Below are 21,635 nucleotides of genomic sequence, written 5' to 3'. Positions count from 1 at the left end.
GAGACCTAATAATGAGATGAATCCCAGAAGTATGATTCAGGATTGTTTACAAAGATGCAGAATATCATGGACGCAGATTCTTATTGCATACTGTTCCTGGAAGGTACCAAGCATCTCTGGGGCTGATGCTGATTGGGCCTGAGGATGCTACACAGTGCAAATGGAGCTGGTAATGAGTGGCCATATAGCTGGTTTTCGGGATCCTTGGTGCAGGGTGTTGACTGATCTTTGTCGTGCAGCTGCTGGTGTTAAAGAATTATAGAGGTGATATGGACAGAGACTTGAACTTGCATTAAGTGCCCTGAAGCTTTATTGAGTCTCTTTAGAGTTGGGATTGAGTGGTGGTGAATCTGGCGTTGATGGTTGCGAGTAATCCCAGACTGGTGCTGAGTGGCTGTGGTGTTTGGATAGTGAGGCACTTGAGGGTCTATTGAGTAGCATTCGATAGTGAGTGGTCCCACAATTGGAGCTGTGTCACTAGGCATGATTTTGAGAGCTTCTTGGGGTCCTCTAGACTTACCCTGTAGGCCTGGATCTTTATTGATTGCCCCTAAAACTAATATCGAGTGGTCATCCTGCAGGCATTGTGTGTCCCTGGCACTGTATTGAATGGTACTGGAGCAGGCATTGTTTCACAGACGCTAGTACTGGGTTGTTCGGGAGCTGGTATTGACAGGCACATGCAGTCATACTGAGAGGCCCTGGAGCTTAATTGAGTGCCCCTGAAGTTGATTTTGAGTGGTCCTACAGCTTGCGCTAAGCATCTCTGGAGCTGAATTGATTGCTCCAAAAATAGGTTTGGCATGTCACTGAAACTGGTATTGAGTGTTTCTGGAGCAGGCATGTTGTGTCCCTTGAGCTGGTATTGACATACACAGGAGTTTGCATTAACTGGCCTTAGAGCTTTGTCGATTGCCTCTGAAGTTAGTGCTCAGTGTTCCTGTGGCTGATATTCAGTGGCCAAAGAGTTTGGATTGACAGCCCCTTCAGACTGCATAAAGCATAACTGGGTCGTTAAAGTGCCACTGGAATAAGTATTGTATACAGCTGATATTGAGAGCTGTTGGAGAAAGTACTGAGGGGCATTTTAAGAAACGTGGTTCTGCACACAGTTCAGCGCCACTTTTCTTGCTCCCCTTAGTGCCCCCCCTAATGCCACCATGGGTGTGCTGTATTTAAAATAGGTGCACCTCGGTGGTAGATAGGGGACTAGTGTCAGACTTTTTGATGCTCGCCAAGAGCTTTGCTGGATTAGCATAAAAAATTCTTACGCTAATCCTGCAAAGCACCAAGAGGCCCATTGTAACCAATGGAAGCCTCCTTTTAACGACTGCTCTGACCAGCCGTTAAAATTGCCAAGAATAATGGTACAAGGAGATCTCTTAGACTTCCTTGCAGGATTTTTTATGCATTCATTGCACCACTTTATAAATATGACACTACATTTTTGGCCTTCTAACGCCAAATTAGCGTAAATAAATTACAATAATTTGGCATTGGAATGGCACTAGAGGCTCTTAGATATGCCCCTGAGTATCTCTGGAGATGGAACTCAGCAGTCACAAAGGCAGAATTAAGACTTTGGGGATGGTGCTGGATGGCCCTGTTGTTGGTGTTACGTGGCCATAAAGCTGAAATAGAGGTCCAGATTTATCATTTTTTCACACAATGTAGCACAACACCTTGCTGAGCTGCATGAATAGCAGGAATGCACCATATCTGTCAAGATATGGTAAATTCCTGCTCTCTGCCTGAGCTGGCACACTATCCACATGCCTAACGCTAACGCAGGCACCCTTGCGCCATGATGCAAGGGTGCCTGTGTTGCAGGTGGGATTGTTTTTGTGCAGGAAGGGACACCTTGCCGCAAAAAACCAATCCTCTGAGTCTTTTTCATCTTCATGTGAATGCAGCACACGTAGAATGAGGAAACAACATGTACTCAGAATATTGCTGATTCCTAAACAACCTATATATACATCATAAGTTAAGGTGGAATCGTAATACAATAGGTCAGTTGATTATAAAGCCACAAAAACATCAGCATTGACCTTGTAAAGGATATGTATGAATCCTTGCATGTTGTTATTTAATCTCTAGCCTGGGCCTGGCTGTTAGTACAAATTATCAATTTCCAAAAAAACAATTCACTTTGTATAAAGTACCATATACATGGTAATTAGTAATATAATTATACCATGAACCTAAATATTTGCAATCCATTACATATAATGGCCATTCAGTGATAGTTTTCAGTGAACATTCCATTAATTTAGAGCTGGTGTCCTCCATTGCCACATTCTCCTTGCAGGCTGCAGCACATCACATGAACATTAGTTGCAGCCTTTGAAGTGATGTCCCTTTGAACCGAAGCACATCAGCTCATGTAAAGCACAGCAGGACGCAGAACCCTTGCGTCATGCGCTGCCAGTGTTGCCGGGGGAGGGCTGCCGGTCAGTTGGAACACAAGTAGAAGCCTTTTGAAAAATTGCTATCTTCTATAGGCTATGGGTCTATTGTGTCATCACCCACTCTTAAGCAGGGTTGGACAGGCCTACAGGACAATCAGGCACTGCCCGATAGGGTGGCCTGACAGGTCAGTGGGTGGGCTGATTTTTTGGCTGTTTGCAGAACTGTATTATGGGTTATTGGGCAGTTTGTTGCTGCTGATTATCACAGACATTGCCTGCAGCAAGTACAAATTCATACAGTCTCCCACATCTCGGAAACCACCTATAGAGTGTGTCTTTACATGCCCTAAACTGCCCGAATTCTCAAAAATAGGACACATTTATTGTCTGGCTCAACAGTGCAGATGTCACCAGACAATTATGTGAGCATCACTAAAGAAGGACTTTGGCTCTGTCCACATGTTGGGAGCTAGAAGTACATGTTTTGATTGGGCAAAAATTGTGTGGTTCCACAAAAAATGTGCTTGCCCTCCACAGAGCAGTGACCATTTTTTCTTTAATCTATCCAGCTGCCTGTGCTTGAACTTTATGGGATACCCAAATTACACTGTAATGCTATTGAAGTGTAACAGAGAGCTAGATGGTTTATGGTGTATTTCTCTACCAGCACCACAGACAGGAGGAGGGAAGTTACTAGCATACACAGAGTTTTACATTTGGCTTGACATTGCAAATGTCACTTGAGCTTTTAATCTACACCAATAATATGCTACAGTTCTTTGCTTCCACCTAAATACATATAAATTCCCCTGTTATTTATTGGCAGGGCTTCACATTACCATGCAACATTTCTTTAAAGTCAGAACTATTGCCCTTGCCAGTGTTGGTTTAGGTATTGGAATCACTTATATGGGCCACTGCTATTTTGGTGCTAGGGCCTTTAGGGTAATCGTTCGCTTCTTGTCAAAACAATAACTCTGTAAAGGGGCTTAATGTAAAAAAACACTTACTACGTCCTTCTAGCAGTCATTAAAACCACTACAGCTCCTTACCATTACAATGTTGGAGCTGTACTGTGTAAACTAGAAAAGTCTACTACCAAACCAGGAAAAGACTGATGTACTGATGTAATGAATGCACAAAGTGATCACAGACCTGATTAGCTCTGTGTGTTCACTTCTGATTGACACAACTTCTGTTGGTTCAACAAGAGCATTACAGCTACCCCTGTAGACACTACAAGATTTATATTAGAAAATCTGTTACCCACTAACTTGAGTTTAAGGAGATGGCTCCTACTCCTATTGCAACACCCAAACCCCTGTACAGGGAACAGTACTACTACCAGGACTCCGTTTATCTGCCTACAGTCACTGAAATTAAACTTAGGAAATCCACATGTGCATCTGATGAATAAATGTAATGCCATAGTTGAGAAGAATGGCCCCTTCCTATTGGAATCATTGCACTCTGAGGACTGTGTGGCTGTCAGCAGGTGTCATTCCTGGTATGCCAGTCCTACTGCACTGCATTTTTTCAACACTGAGGCAAATCCTCAGGCCTCCCTAAAGGGGGAACGTCCCTTTTGCATACATTATGCATGGCGCAGGCATAATGTACCGCAAAGGGTTACAAAGTGGCACAATGCATGCATTGTGCCCCTTTGAAAATTTGGTGCAGGGAAAACACCACCTTAGCACCGACTTCATGTCAAAACAATTATGGTAAAGTGGTGCTGGCCCCCTTAAATCAAGGCCTATAGGTTTTCTAAGTGTTTGATTATTTCTGTGATAGTTGTTGGTGGTGGATGTCCGGAAACTAGGTACAAGAAAGAAATGGTAAACATTCTGTGATGAGCTGTGAAACTCTGCAGCCGCCCATGCACACTAGTTTCAGGACTTTTTCTCTAGCAAATGCCCCAGGTGGCCCACATCTCAATAAAATAACAATATACATATTGAAGGTATTGTCCCTAGCTTTCAGTACTAATTGCAAATGGCCATATTGTGCAATTAGTTCAAAGCAGTACTAAGCTAAGGCTGCTTTTCACTGCGGTGGTAATTACTGCAGAGCAAACTAACTGCCCAAGGCAGACTTGGGTTGAAAAGACATTGCTGTGCTGCACAGCCACTAGTTTGTGAACTTGGACTAATTTTTGCTGCAACAGCTATTCTAATCCATCAAAGAGAAAAAAGATTATTTGTTAGGATTTGCATAATCTTACTCTATTAATATATATAAATGGAAATGTGAATCATACCGAAAGAGCGACGAATGTAAGGAACGGAGGTCTGAGAGGGATAGCAGACCTCCATCCTTCAGTCACATTTTCAGAAGGGCGACTGTTTTTATTAGGTCAAGCATACCAGCGTGCAAGTGCTGCTTTTCCAACTTGTTGGTATGTATCTGGGCTTTAAACCACACCCACTGCACGCCCATCACTATCACTCGTTCATGGGCTTGCCTTTCAAAAATCCTTTGTTTTACTTGGTAAATGCTTTACGTTTGTCCCTTCTTGGGGCGGTGTTGTTACCCCCTTGGCTATTGACCCTGTTACATGGATAATTGCACTTTTGCCGATAACTTTGACTGCAAGTGAACTTCTTTTTCCTTTTGTCTCTCTCTTTGCGCTCATGGCGGCGCTTTGAATTTGCTCACTTATGTCAACTGTTTTACTTTTTATTTTCAGTTTGTGTGACAAGAAAAGTCCGGTTAGAAATTTACAATAACTAATAGCTCTAATATGAACAAATGCGAGATCCATTGCATTGCAAATGCTTGTTAGAGTCTATGACCCTTAAAGAAAATGGGGATTCAATTAAAAAGTATATTCTCAGTTATGAGGAGAGCATTGAGGAAAACATCTTTCATCCCATCCCAGCAACTAGACAGAGGCTCACATATCAAATTACGGTTGCTTCTGGTCATGATGACAAAACATAGCTTGCAGTGCAGTTTTAACATGACAAAATTAATGCAGTTATAGTACCTTTCCCTAACACAAATGAAGATTTTTTTTTGTTTTGTTTGTCTTTTCTCTATTTACATTGTCCTATAATACCACACCCCTACTTCATCCATCTAAATATCCGGATTTCATAGGTTATATATAATATTTCATGACTACTACCTCTTCATGGATTATACAAGCAGGTCACAATTGCCCTGAAATGATTAACATGACATCTTCACTAATTGGTAGGCCTGGGAGGAGCTCATGAGTTTTCACTCTGAAATTCTACTGAGTTACATAAAAAAAAAAAAGATTCTGTGGAGTTCTGCGATTGTGTGTAATTTGGATGTGTCGCACAGCTCTCACTGATTTTTAGCGCCAAGAGCTTCTCCTGCACTGTAAAATCAGTGTATACGGCACTTCGCAGCGGGCCGGAGGGCAATGCTTCTTTCTGCCGCTTGAGTAGCTTTTCTCCTTGAGCGGCAGCTTACCCAACGAGAACGGTCAGGATCTGCTATCAACATCGTGCCTAAAATATCTCGAGTTTCTGGGCCAAAGGCATGGTACCTCCTATGATATTCACAAGCAACTGGTAAAAGCCCTCTGCACAACTGTGAGAAACCACATTTCACACGTCCACAGCTCTTGGAGCACGACACTATCACTCAAGAAGATATGACTGGATGACTCGTCCAATTGGAAATGGAACCAGAACTTCGCCCACAGCACCCAAAGACAGCGACAGAGAATATGCTAATGGCAGTCTGTGTGCTATAAAATGCCTAATAGCAGAACTGACATGGCCTAACAAAACGTAACATAAATTAACATAACTAACATAAAATAGCATAACTACATACATGTATCTAGATGTTGAAATCGTATAATAACAAATTCTTGCAGAACTGTAATCAGTTTATTGATGTGAACATGAGTACGTGTGCTTTGTTCACCAATACCTTAAATCCTGTCTGTCGATGACGCTGGAGTTTTCTCTTTGAACCTGTGCTTAATTTGTAAATAAAAACATGCCGGGGCACACAGCTCTGCTGTGAAAGAAAGCGGCCGAACGCGGGTGTTGCAATTAAATGTGCGAGCACGGAATAATGAGGCAGCATAATCTTGAAGCCATCTCGGGCCTCTTTAATCCATTTACATGCAAGCCCTGCACCTTCAGCTCACCCTTGCAGCTTGCTGCTTTCTCCCTTTGTGACGCTTTTTCATTTTTCGCTTCCTCCATCTTTCCCATATGTGTCTTCTGCTTGCAGTACATGCTTGGGGCAGAAAAATAAGTGCCGGCCCTCAAAAATAAGTGACTTGCCCCCGCACCGGAAAACACAGGCTCAAATTAAGCATTGCTTTGAACCCACTTATGGGCTGCATTGTTGATGAATTTCGACACTTTTATTAAACAGATCTGAATTCTATTTTACATTTCGCAGTCAGTGAATGGGAAAATTTCATTCCGCGGCTGATGACTATAACATTTTTCTTCTGCCTTCTAAAAGGATTTCATTTCAATTTTTATTTGTTTTGAACCACATTTCCCCCATCCGCCTGAGTAAGTTCAGAGCAGTTCTCAGGTTCTCCGAGCCGGAGACATTTCTGGCTGGATTGGGAGTTGAGTGTTTGACTGAGTCCGACTGATTAATAGAGGTGTCCCGTCAAAAGTGCTTAATATCCAGACGGCAGAGTCCTCTGTACTTTATTCATATTTAAACACCTTTTTTTCTTCATTAAGAAACACAATGACCAGGGCGGTCACCCAGCCACAACAGGATATGAAACGCCAGGTATTCTAAATGTATACAACAGTTTTAGTTTTTTTCTAGATGGTCACAGTAACATTCCTACCCCATCCAGAGCCATATGTCCCGATTACAAAATGTGCAGAATTAGATAAATAGGGGTCGATTTAAAGAATCATTTATGAGTATGGAAAATAGTACTACAGGAGTACTGTTTGAAGCACTTTTCAGTACTCAAAAGGGCTTATTTACAAGCGAAGCTCCGCTCCGCGTGACTTTCAGCGACGAGACGGTGGCGCTGTGCACATTTCCACATTCACAGGGCAGTGCTAAGTCACATTGCGTGGCTTAATGCCGACTAGTAAATATGGGCCCCCGACGCAGCTTTCTGCGTGTCAGAGGGGCGTGCAATGAGTGTTTCTATCAGCGTTTCCATTCAACACACATTGCTTTTGACACTGCCCCAGATTTACAAGAAATCGTAAATCTGACGCAGCACCAAAAACCAACGCCACCCCAGGAGTGGCAATAAAGTGGTGCAACAAGGAGAAATACTTTTACTTCTCCCCTTTTTTTACTTTTCTACGTGTGCTGCATTCTGCAGCACACATAGAAAGAACAAAACACCATTAATGATTGTTTATGTGCAGGAAGGTGTCCCTTCCTGCACACAAACAATCTTTAAATAATGACAATTTACTACTTCTATTTGTGATGCATTTTGCACCACATGGGACTAGCAAGTCATCATTAATGATTGTTTATGTGCTAGGAGGGACACCTTCCTGCACATAAACAACCATTCCCTCCCATGCAGATGCCCTTGCACTATGGTACAAGGGTGCCTACATCAGCGCTAGCAGCTAATTTTAACACCAGCCCATAGTTAAGGCCCATTGTGTTTTCTCTCACTTATTACCTTTGCTAATCCACATTCTTCTCACTTTCCACTGCCCCTTTAGCCCTTCTCATGTGCCTTGCTTGTTGTATAAATGTATTTTACCATAATTCACCTGCGTCATTGTTGAAAAATCTGAAGTTCGCCCCTCCCAATCTTACTGGCCAAGCTACGCCCCTAATTCTGCACTGCTTAGCTCCGCACTACACTTTCTCTCACTTAATCACTCTTCCTTAGCAGTTCACAGCCCTTTATTCTGAGGGCCTCATTTACAACAAACTGGTGCATCGATCATGATTTGCCATTTTGTTTGTGCCCCCCGACACATTGGTAGAGCTGTATTCACAATACAACCATGGAGCTCGTTAGCACAGAAGCGTCAGAGTTTCTTATGCAGTTGTGGGGCTTTGCTGGACTAGCATCAAAAGTTTTGACGCTAGTCCAGCAAAGCTCAGGGAGGCCCATTGAAAACAGCCTAGCATCACTTTAATGCCTACTATCAGCAGGCGTTAAAAATGATCATGTAGATTTCACTATGCCATTCCTGCAGGCCTCATAGTGGGGGAACGCTTCTCTTGCATGCATCATACCTGGTGCAGTAGTTTAAAAAATTGGAAACAGATAGGGAGGGCCTGTGCCATCTGTCCTTCAATGCATCCCAAATGCACCCAGGGCAGTCAAAGCTCTTATCAGCTCCCCAGACCCTTGTCAGGGTAAGAATACAAGTGCGTCACCCAAGCAGACATATAGGCAACGTAGGGTGAGGCCCTGTAGTCTGGCAACCTATCCTTGGCCACCATAAACTAGGCAGGTGCCAAGGCAGGGCCTCCTAGGCAAATGTGTGAAGATTGTCATTCATGCCACCTCGAATTCCCACCATCTACCACTGATAGGCCTGCAGATAAACATATCATCAGGGAGAAACTGCTGGATGTGGTCTGAGTGCAGACATGATCCGGGGCAGAGGAGGCATAGTCTGTTACCCCAGATAGAACCTCCAGGTCAAGTACCCCTCAAACACACTTCACTTGATGTAAAGACTCAGACAGGGCCCATAAAAGTCTCTTCATAGCTACTCTTGCAGTGTCACGTTCTTGCACACACAAACACACATACTCTCTGAATGTGATCTCTCACTCTCGCTTTCTCTGTATTTTTGAAATCCTTTGCCTCACCTCCTCTCAATCTCTCTTTCTCTGTCTCACTCTTTCACATTTATTCTCTATTTCTGTCTTTGTCTTGGTAAACACCAGTATACCCATATAAAAAAGCGTTCAGGACTAATATACTAATGATGAAGATGCTATGAAAAGGTAGACTGGTCCCGCTTGCAGGGTTTTCCTACCGTGAATGCCCCATGGTCGAAAGGCGAACAAGAGATGTTTTTATATTTACATATTGAATAAGTATTAATGGCTTGAGACTGAGCATATGACTGCTGTGGGATCTGTATATGTGTTTCTCTGAAGTTTGCATTACTTTCGTCATACGGTTTTCATTGCACACTTCTACCACAGGACAACCCGAGCCAACTAACCTTCAGAAAGCACCACCCACCATCACACTGAGGGACTTGGTTTTGGAAAGTGACTAATTTTAGGCTTTACCTCACTACTCTCAGTGTGAAAATCTAAAACCTACATATAACCCTGCAATCAAAAAATTATAGATAGTTCTTACCCCCATGCAAACAGAACATCTCAGATAGCCCACATTTGGGCTTTCATTCGATATCCGCCATTCCTTTCCCTACAGTTTACATCACTCACCATCATCCTAATATCACCTAAATACAGACAGGCTCAGATAATACGTGCCGGAAAGAGCATCCTCACCATTATTCGTACAGTGCAGCAAAAAAGGGGTGCAGTTAGCAAAACACCAGTGCTTAATTTGTAAATAAAAAGGTGCCAGAGCCCAAATCTCTCCTCTGAAACACATGGCTGCTGCAGTTAAATGTGCAAGCACTGAATACTGAGGCAGCACAATCCTGATGCCATCTCTGGCCCCTTTAAGCCATTTACAGCCACTCCCTGCTCCTTCAGCCCACTCTTGCAGCTTTCTGCTTTCTCCCTTTGTGGCAATTTTTTGTTCTTCTCTTCCTCCACCTTTCCCCTATGTGTCTTTTGCTCGCATTAAATGCTTGAGGCACAAAAATAAGTACCGACCCTCAAAAATAGGGGCCGGTGCCCCGCACCGGAAACCAGCAGCTCAAATTAAGCACTGCAAAACACTGCCAAATCAATGGTGTTGTCAAACACCACACCAGCATACATCCAAGGAACATGAAAGCATAAGTACCCTTAAGATAACCTACTCTTACGTCCACACATTTGCATCATGGGAAAATGGCATATATTCAGATTAAGCTAAAAGTAGAGCTATCCTTTGGGTGAACATGGTCAATCAATCTCCACTAAAAAATGGAAAGTCCAACAGCACATTCACATATAAAAAAATGATAAAGTCTTTATAGATCAAACTCTTTTTACTAATTCACACAAAACGTTTCAAAGCTTAGCTGTCCAAAACTCCCACTACCTACAAACAGCCAAACACCATTAAAACAAAAACACACTATGAAATGACAGAGCTTGCACCTCAATACCAAAATAATGCTAACTATAGATTTTTGAATCTGACCAACAAAAATGCTTTAGCATCCCTTCTAATTCACACCCAACAACACCTAGAGAGAGTGCAATATTTTTTCTGCTTGTTTGCACAATTGCTCTATTGGGATATGAATTAATTCCTCATGCGCTGTGAACATGGAAAAAGTATTATTTTGTGAGTGAACACCAAATTTGCAATGCATTTGCACTCACCCTGCCATCCACTGTGAGCACTCCTTTTCTAATTACAGTTGCAATATATGTAAGCATTCTTTTTGTTTTAAATAGTTTTATTTGGTTTTGAAAATCAATATAGGGGGGTCTCAAACAATTGCCCATTACATATAAGGAGTCTGTTAGGTAGAGTAGCATTACATCATATGTCTCCACATACATCAATAAAAATGACTTGAGGGTACTAGTTAATTCAATAACAACTAGATCAGCATAATATGGCAAACTACATGGGTCACTCATTCAGCCATGGTACTACTTCGATCGTCTCATCTTGCAAATCAAACTCATAATATTCGATCCAGAGCCCCCATTTCTTGCATAATTTGTAGGGTCAGCCCATGCTCTTATATGTGACTCATTCTGCTGCCATGTAGAGGTCCATTCCCTTTTTCCATTCCGTCAGTGTCGGGGCCTCTGGAGCTCCCCAATGCTTTGCCAAGCCTTTCTTTGCTACCACCAGTCCCAAATTGCAAAATATGTAATTTAGCTTGGGGGAGGTCCACATAACTGGGTATACCCAGGAGAATATATTTAGGGTCATCACACAGTGTACTCCCTATTGTTTCCTTCTTGCCAGTAGGAAGCTAGATGAGTCTTCCTAGACTTAATCACCACTTCTCTCGACAACATTAATGCTGCTTCCCAGTCTATATCTTCCATGTCCCGAATATCACTCTCCCATTTATGTCTAAGCTTTCTTAGGGTGTCAGGTATATCATTATTGATAGTTTTGTACACATAGGAGGTCGCCTTTTCCGTTATCTTTCCCATCAGTAGCTTGCCTTCCAGTGGTGCATGCTCCAGGAGATCAGGGACTATCTCCTCCGCCTTCCAGGCATGCTTAAGTTGTAGGTATTTAATGTACTATGTGTTCTGGAGTTGGTATTCATGATGGAGGGATGAAAAAGGTACAAAGGATCCCCCTGCTAACAAGTTGTCAACCTTGGAAATGCCAATGCAGTCCCCTCAGCTCCCCACCTCCTTAAAGGTCCTCCCAACCCATATCGGAATCGCACAGGTGATCTTTTCACCCACCCCGGACGTTTGTCTTTTTACATGCCTCGATTGTCACTTGAGTTGTTGGTAAAAAACCGTCTTGTTTCCTCCTCTCCATACAGGTAATGTATGGTTAGTATGTTCATGAACTGGGTCCTCTCTAATGCATAGGTGGGGTGATCACCATCTTCATATCCCCAGTCGTTTGTGGCAATTAAGTGGGAGGCCCAGTAGTACGCTTTAAAATCAGGGAGGGCTGTACCTCCATTGTATGAATTATGTTGTAGCATCTGAACGGCTATCCGTGGATGCGCACCGTTCAATAGTAACTTCCTGAGTTCTTCATCTAGTCTGATGAATACATCGTCTCGGGATTTTAAAGTAGATATTTTGTAGGGTGGATAGGAATTTCAGGCGGGTGATCATTTTAAACATTGCTGCCATCCCCAGTATCGTTAAGGGCAGCACCCTCCATCGGTGAGCGCCTAGACAGAAATCTGCCAATATCTCCCTTACCCTGTTTTCTATACTTCTTTCATGGTCTAATATAGCATAAATTTCCAAAGATCAGAAGCCCTCCATGTTGATTCGTAACCTCCCGGGGAGGTTCACTTGGTTGAGGTGGCCTCCCATCGGAAATAGGACTGTTTTGTCCCAGTTGATAGCATATACTGAGGGGCATATTTATACTCTGTTTGCGCCGGAATTGCGTCGTTTTTTTTTAATGCAAATCCGACGCAAAGCTAACTCCATATTTATACTTTGGCGTTCGACCCGTCTAGCGCCAAAGATCTTGGAGTTTGCGTCATTTTTTAGCGTGGACACCTACCTTGCGTTAATGATATGCAAGGTAGGCGTTCCCTTCTAAAAAATGACTCCAAGGCATGTGCGCCTTATTTAAACTCCCGTGCAAAAATGACGCACGGAAGTGGGCGGGCCAGAAAAAATGACGTCCAGCCGCTTTTGCGTCATTTTTTAACGCCTGGTCAGGGCAGGCGTTAAGTGACCTGTGGGCTCAGAAAGAGCCCAGAGGTGCCCTCCCATGCCCCCAGGGACACCCCCTGCCACCCTTGCCCACCCCAGGAGGACGCCCAAGGATGGATGGACCCATCCCAGGGAACTTAAGGTAAGTTCAGGTAAGTATTTTTTTTTTTTTTTGTGGCATAGGGGGGCCTGATTTGTGCCCCCCTACATGCCACTATGCCTAATGACCATGCCCAGGGGACATAAGTCCCCTGGGCATGGCCATTGGGCAAGGGGGCATGACTCCTGTCTTTGCTAAGACAGGAGTCATTTCAATGGGGGTTGGGAGTAAAGAAAAATGGCGCGAATCGGGTTGAGGTCAATATTTTGCCTCAGACCTGACTTGCCCCATTTTTTGACGCCCAAGCTCCATTTTCCCCTACGCCGGCGCTGCCTGGTGTGGGTCATTTTTTTTGACGCACACCAGTCCGCAGCGCCGGCTAACGTCATTCAATAAATAAGGCGCCCGCATGGCGCTTTGGAATGGCGTTAGCCGGCGTTAACTTTTTTGACGCACAACTGCGTTGGCGCAGTTGTGCGTCAAAAAGTATAAATATGGCCCTGAGTGTGCACCATAAGTCTCAAAGACCTTAGAGACACTTTGAGAATCGAGTCCTCTACTTGGGTGAGATATAGGAGAATATCAGGTGCATGTAGCGGGATTTCTTCCTCGCTAATTGTGTAACCTTTGGCCTATAATCCTTTAATTAGTGGTTGTTCATGGACTATGCAAGCTAGGGTTTCTAATGTGAGGGTGAATAGACAGGGAAATTGTGGAAAGCCTTGTCAGGTCCCTCTTTTTAAGGGAAAGTCCGCTGACAGTATTCTATGGACTTTCATTGCCCCAGTGGGTTCTCGATATACCAGTCCTACCCTGGTCAGAAACTGTTCCCCAAATCCCATCTTTCTCAGAGTTTCCATCATGAAATGCCAGGGGCCTGCATCAAGGCATTTTCGGTGTTTAAGGAGACAAACACATGGATGTCACAGGGATATCGGACTTCTGCCATCCAATTATGAAGTCTGCGGAGATTACCTCTGGTGGAACACCAGGGCACAAATCCCAAATGATCATTATGGACTAATGAAGCAATAACACTTAGCAACGAGGTAGCCAGAATGGTAGCCAGGATCTTTGTTTCTACATTAAGTAGCGATATTGGTCAGGAGGAACCACATTCAGTAGGTGGTTTTCCTGCCTTGTATTGCTACTATTGTGACTCTGCACAGGTCAAAAGGGGGAGTTTTCTCCTCCCTGGTAGCCATATTTAATTTAAGTAAATAGGGGCTAGTATTTCTGACTTCTTCTTAAAAAAATTAATCTTGGCCACTGTCGCCTGTACCTCAGCTAGAGTGCATCAAGTGAACATCTCTGTTTTTGTACCTCCCAGGAATAATCAGGAAAAATCATGATATTGGAGGAGTCATACTTAATTGTCCAAAGGTGTCATGGAAATTCAGAAAGTGTGCAATGAAGGCCCTCAACATAGCTCCTGGGGGTGGTTTGGCACCAATACCCTGTGGGCCCTTTCGATCACGAAGCAGGTGGAGAAGTTGGCTGAAGTGAAGGTGGTAGAGAGGCAGCTCTCCAAGAATTCTGTGGTTTGGACCACACTCCATTGTGTCTTGCTTGGTTCTCTACGTCGTCATCCCTCCAGAGTAGGTCCTTAATAAGAGCTTTTATGGTGGACAAGTCTTTGCCTTGAGAATGATTGTCATCTTCCAGTTCAGAGATTCTGTCTTCCATCACGATCACTCTGTCTGCAATGTTTCTGAAGTCCTGTCTCAGCAGGGAGGTCACTGAGGTCACCTCTCCGTTTTTAACTTCTGGCGCCATCTTGGATTGTTGAATTGCCACCAGGAATGTTCCATTATCTAGAGGTGAAGGTCCAGTGTCATCTGCAGGGGCCTCTACTCCTGACCGGGCTGCTTGGAGTCCTTAACCTCGGTGATAATGGTGCCAGTGGCCCGGTTGCTGTGTTCACCTCAATCCAGTTAATACCATCCTCAACCAGGCGCTGACATGAGAATGGCCTCTCTGGGCATCCCACGAGTGGGTCTCAACAAAGCTAGCTGGGTGCTTTGAGTTGATTTTGGAATTTGGATTTAGGAGATCTGTCTCAGTTCAATTGACCCAGCCACTCTCCCCATTCATCTTCCCCTATCTCTTTATAGGAGGGCTCTCTAATATTGTTGTGTGGGCCTCTTCTTCAGGTTTTCTCTGACCAAGACATTCCTGGCTCTCCTGCCAAATTTGTACCTTGTTCTCTCCCCTTTTACTAATATGTAAGCATTCTTGACATATATTGTGCAGATATAGTTCACACTAAGTAGGGTAGGTTACAGGGCTGTTCCCTTTTGTGAAACATGCATAAGGAAGGTGTAACTGAAGGTCAAATGGATAAAGCATTGTGATTCAGCCTTAAAAAAAGATAACAGTGACCTTGTGTTACCAGAGGAACTAGAACTAGGTGATCAAGAGGTGCTGCAGTACCGCCAAATAAACGTGAGAGAGCTCAGATGGAGAATGAGCAATAAGAAGACCATGGAAGTGTTGTTCCTGATGGTTGGATGTCCGAAGAACGCACGCCTTTACAACGTATGCCGCTACTCTGCAGTCATTACAATGAATGTGTCTTTAACACGCATTCCTTCACAATGCATATCATTACGGCAACATGCCTTAGGGAAAGCACTGGACTTTGGAGCGGAATAATTTACTATTCCAACTCCAGTCTAAGCAACAGTAGGGAAAGCGTTGGACTTTAAAATCCAAAACGTATTTCTCCAAGGCATGTCGTTGTAACGACACGCGTGGTAAAGAAATGCATCTGTAAAGATGCATCAGATGTAATGACCAATTGAAAGTGCAGCGTGTGGTTCAGCCTTTGCGGTAAAGGCTGGTTCCCGTTCCTGATTGTTCATACTTGAATTGTGTGCTCTCTAACTGAAATAATACCCAAAATCTATTTATCTATTTCACTGTGTAGTCCTTGCTAGACATTTCAATAAAAAAGTCCAGGTGGGATTAACATCTTTATTTCCTATCTCCTATTATGGAAGTGCTAAAAAAATTGATTGAAAGTTATTTCATGCCTATATTTTAAACTCGAATCTAATGGTGAAATTAGATTTTTGATATCTTAAGCAGAAAATATCATTATAAAAATGTACTTTAAGACTTCCTTAGCAAAAAGTGGCTTAAAATGAGTTCTGTCACTCATCACACTCCCTCAGCTGGAATAATCATCCTTCCCTAGGAGACTAAACAACCCTGGTTCAGAGAACAATGGGCTGCCTTTTAGCACTGGAAGGGCCAATGGGTTTCTGCTGACCACTTAGCAGGAGTTATCTATCTGGGAGTGGAAAAGAACTGTTGATCCTGCTTCAGGAACATAAAAAGGCAGAAGGACTCCTGACACCAAGAAGGCTCATTTGACAACAAAAGACTGGACTCTGCCAAAGACCTGTCAGGAGAGAGGCCGAGTGCCTAGAAGCATACCCAGAGAATTTATGTGCTTTAGGACTGACCCAGAAGTTTGAAAAAGTTGGAACTAAGTCACTTTTTTCACCTTTTAAGGTCAAGGTCAAGATGGTGAGATTTGCCTTTGTAGGTTGTTATCAAGGTAATCAAAAAAACAAGGGTTGTGACAATAAAAACTGGCTCGGTGTGAGTTTGTAGCTAAGGTATCCAGCCCCATGGATCCTTGCCCAGATATGGCTTCCAATCTTGTCTGCTGATGGATTTTTACTTCCAAAAAAGTGACTAGACAAAAGGTAACACCTTGGACCGGACCAAAGCAGCAAATCTACCTGACCAGCAGAGCGACCTTGGTGGCTATGACATCTAGCTTTGTCCCACTCAAAGATTTAGGCACCGAAACCAGTGATTTCAATGGGAGGTCAATCATCATGTATCTGACTTTGAGGGCCCTACACTGACCTCAGTTCTGGACCTTACCATGCTGAAAGATTTTTCCTCCTATTTAGGTCCCAAGGTAAGACTTTGACCAGAAAGACCAATAGGATGCAGCGGACCTCCGCACTACTGAAGTCAGCATGTCATCGTGCCAAGGACCCAGACCACTGATTACTAGTGAGTTTGAGGGGCACTTGGCTTTTTCTCTGCACTTTTTGCCTTTCAAAATTAAATATTCTTATCAGTGGTTCATCTTCACCAATTGTTTTGCTCTTGGGGTCTTTTTATTCATTGAATGTTTCTCTGTTTGACTAAACTGCTTTGGGAATGTTATAGCATTGGTTTTCCATAGAAATTGTTGGTACTGTTTAAAGTTAACACACATTTCTCTGGGTATTGCCAGCCCTTGTGCAATAGTTGAGCAGAGATTCTCTCAGAACTGCGTTTTTCACCCAACCACAGTGGGTTTATTGAGTTGGTAGAATGACCTCTGTTACCAAATTAGTTAACCCATTCCTGAAAATCCTCCTATCATTATAAAGCATCCATCGAACATGGGCATCAAAGAGCTGAGATTGAAGGACAAATATATACTTGTCTCAAAAGATGTCATTTCTGCATTCTGAATTGCTAGGATCTGGTTCATCCTTCTTAGTTCCCAATGCAGTGTATTCCATAAGCTGCTAGTGTGTCCTGGCATCTGTGTTACATGTAACGTTATTTGCATTGGTATAGTGGCATACATCCCCCAAAAGATGAACTCCAACAGTCTCATTTATTAATTGATGCATTTTGAAATGTGGGTTTAGTGCTGCTTTGATTGGCAATGTGACTCCTTCTCTGATAACATTATCACTGTAGCCAAAAACTTATGGGCAGATTTAAGAGTCTCTAGCGCCTCCTTGCGCCACATTAGCATAATTTTTTATACGTTGACGTGGCGCACAAGGCCAAAATCGCAGCGCCAAATTTACAAAGAGGTGCAATGCGTGCAATGCGCCACTTTGTACCCCTTTGCGCTACATTATGCCAGCACTGGGCATATTGTATGTGAACTGGGTGTCCCCTCTTTTGGGGGGGGGGGGTGAACAAATGCCACAAATAACTCAAAGAGATTTCTTTGCGTCATTTTTTTGGCCCTTTTATTGCCTGCTCAGAGCAGGCGGTAAATGGAGGCACACATTTGTTTACAATGGGCATCAATGGGATTAGCGGCAAAATTTTTGACGGTAATCCTTCAAAGCTCTGAGCTAGCATCAAAAATTCTGTCGCTAGTTCCCTAACTACTGCCATTGTGCACGGTATCTTAGATGCGGCGCACACATGGTCATGGTGACGTTACAAGAAAAGTGGGTAAATCTGGCCGTTAAAGTTTGTTTAAAAAACAAATTCAAAACTCAATATTTTCAGTAAGGACAGCTTTAAAGGGACGATAAGTATTTGCACGTGTAATTCCCTATTTTGTGTCAATTGGTAAATCGAGATAAAAAATAAAACCACACACATGATTCAATTAATATTTTCAGAACTAACTATGCAAACGTTATAGTATGATGTCATATAATAAAATATTACAAAAGTAAATAAGTAAAAGTAATCATTATGATCATTTAATCGCCCACTGATGCCACAATACTTCTCAAGTCCCATATAATATATGGCACCAAACACAGAAGCATTCTACAATGTCTATTGCTGGTGATCGTTTGAAATTCAGACTAGTTTAGGAGAACTCTTATCTTCTCTAGACTGGAATTGGTTTAAAGAAGGTATACAGAAAGCAGAGAAGCTGTGAAGAATAGGCACACTCACTGATGGTGGTTAAATAAAACCTCTCAATGATTAATTGAAAGAGGAAACCCCAGACTGTGCAACATGTGATCAGACTGTAGGATAACATAAGCCTTTTTCACAGGAGGAAACTAATGAAAGATTTACTTTCCATATGTAGATATCAGTTTCCATAATTGCAGCATTAATTCTACTGAACGTAGGCGGAATGTATTTTCGGGATTATACAAATTTACCACTGGAGAGGAGCCATGTGACTGCCAAAGCTTATGATCGTCCAACAGATTTGTGCTTGCATGTGGATTTTTGCATCCTAGGAGAAGTGATATTTTGCATCCCCAAACCTTGGCAATGTAGACATATTGATGTTTTTTTGTGGCAATCCAGGCCACCAATACAGGTCGTGCCCTAAGCAGCTGTGCCTTCATGTAACACCAGCCCTGAATGACCCTAAATACAAGAATACTCTTTTTCTGACATATGTGTGTTTTCAAGCTTTTATGCAATTTGTGTTATTTTAATATTTTGAATATGTATTTGCAATTTATAAAGGGTCTTTTTCGAGTTAACTTTATTTAATGACATTTTTCTTGGGGAATAGAAATGTAATTTCATGCACTCTCAGACGCGTAATTTAGAGATTAAGGAATGCCTGGAAAATGTGCTTGATCTGTTTATAGATTCATAGAAAGAGGCAGCAAAGGAATATGTAAGACATGCTTAGTCCTCTCATTCCACTTCATATTGGGACAATTACTGAACCTGCATATGAGGTTTTTAAGACCTGCTGAGGTACAAAAATAACCCAAAGCAGATTGAAATCATGCTGAGGTTTTTTAGACTTTATTTTAAAAAAAATTATATGTAATGGCTAATGTGAAACAAAAAGCCAGATTTAATAATTTGTCAGACAACACACCACATCAACCAGAGTTACTGGTCCACTATCTTCTAAAGCACTGGTTCCCAACCTATGGTCCAGGGACCCCTGGGGGTCCGTGAAGCCTCCTCAGGTGGTCCGTGACTGCTTAGAAAATTTAATAATATGAACAGATTAGGTCCCCAGCTTTCAGTAAAGACTCATTGGGGGGGTCCCCGGATTCCAATAATGATTCAGTGGGGGTCCCCGGGTTACAGTACTGATAAAGTGGGGGTCCACAGAAGTAAAAAGGTTGGGAACCACTGTTCTAAAGTATATCACTGCTGCTCTCTTCTCAAACACTGGAACACTTTCAGACTGCCTTCAGCCACACATACACCCCACCGTGTGTGTGTAGGCGCTAGCACAGGTTTTCAACTGCAAGGGTGCCCTTCTAGTACAAAATACTATGGCTAGGTACATGTTTAAGCTTTTCCTACTTTGTGTGTGTCTTGTACCGTGGAGCACACATGCAAATTTCGAAAATGTTTGGAGAAAAAAACTTTTCTCCAACTTTGCTCCTGGCTCTAAAACATGCATTTTGTATATGAAGCCCTGTCAACAAATTTTCTTAGACCGAGTTTTGCATCAAAAGTCACGGATGGTAGCATGGAAACGCCAATGTACCTTTCATGCGATGCCACTTTGATGCAAAGAAAAAGAAAGCTGTAATGGCACTACTTCGATTTACCACTAGACAACTTCTCAATGGAGATAAAGTTTTTCATTGAAAAGTAAATACAAAATCAACAATTTGAGCTGATTTGCATCATTACTTTTGATGAGTTTGAACCGGTGCAAAGTATTAATACATTTGGACTAGTATGTTTAGGCTATCCTGTTTTCAGTGATTATTTTTTGTTGTTTTCTGTGGTGTTTTCTTAGTGACTTCCAAATCTTTTGAAATCCATGCAATAATTTTTTCAGCTGCCTAACCCCGAAAGAGACAACTATGTTGTTTCAATGTTTACAAAACAAGTTACTCTTTTGCTGTGATTTCTAAGACATGTTTAATTTAAAAGAGAAGTATTGCAGGGTATGTATTTGTCTCCTAATGACAGTGTCTTTGAAGTTAGTCTGTGTTGTTAGAATCTATGTATTACACTCTCACTGATGCTCATAAGCTCTAACTACGCCTTTTTCATATCTTATTACCATTCACTCTGTTTGTGTGCTATCTCTGGTTAACACAATCATCATCATCAAGATCTTTATTGCGGTATAGATAAACCGTGGAAATGGGTAAAATCATTCCTGTTTAAGACACAGCAAAACCTCATCGTAAGAAATGAATCATCATTCCTGTTAGAAATTAAGGTGGTCATTACAACCCTGGCGGTCTGTGTTAAAGCGGCGGTAAAACCGCCAACAGGCCAGCGGTAAAAAAATTGCAATTACGACCGTGGGGGAAACCGCCAACAAAGATAGCCACTTTAACACCCTGACCGCCACGGCTGTACAAACAAACAGCTTGGCGGTCACCGCCAACAGACAGGCGGGGGACAATGTACCGCCCACAGTATCACAACCTACCAATCCGCCACCTTTTCCGGGGCGGATTCACCGCGAACAAAAACACGGCGGAAACAGGACTTCGAAGGTAAAACGCTCACCTCTACACACCCCACGAGAAATCCGGACGCCATGGAACCCGAGCTCCAGATCCTGCCAGCCCTCATCTTCTTGCTCCTCTACCAAGAGCACGAACGCCGGCGGCGAAGACAACAGTGAGTACTGCCCCTACGACACAGGGGAGGGGGAGGGAAAAAACAGGGACACACACACGCAACACCCCCACCCCCACCCACTACAACACACACACACTAATACAGCATGATACATTACAGTTACACCCCCCCAGACCCCCTGGAAGAATGCAAAGACAAAAGCAAATGAGTGTAACCATTGTAATATATTAAAATACAGGACGCAAAAATATATATACACTATAAACAAATATATACACCAAGGATAGTAGTCCAGGTAGTGCTCCATTGAAGTCTGTGGAACACTGGGCCCACACGGCATGGGCGAGGCCCACACTCAATCCCCGAACATGACGGAGAGAACACTGCAGGGGCATCAGATAGCAATAAAACAGGCACCTCAGGGGGAAGGGAAAGGG

This window comes from Pleurodeles waltl, chromosome 11 (genome assembly GCF_031143425.1).
Source record: "Pleurodeles waltl isolate 20211129_DDA chromosome 11, aPleWal1.hap1.20221129, whole genome shotgun sequence".
In the NCBI taxonomy this organism is placed as follows: domain Eukaryota; kingdom Metazoa; phylum Chordata; class Amphibia; order Caudata; family Salamandridae; genus Pleurodeles; species Pleurodeles waltl.
The sequence above is the reverse complement of the archived record's forward strand: the minus strand, read 5'-3'. Positions refer to the sequence as shown.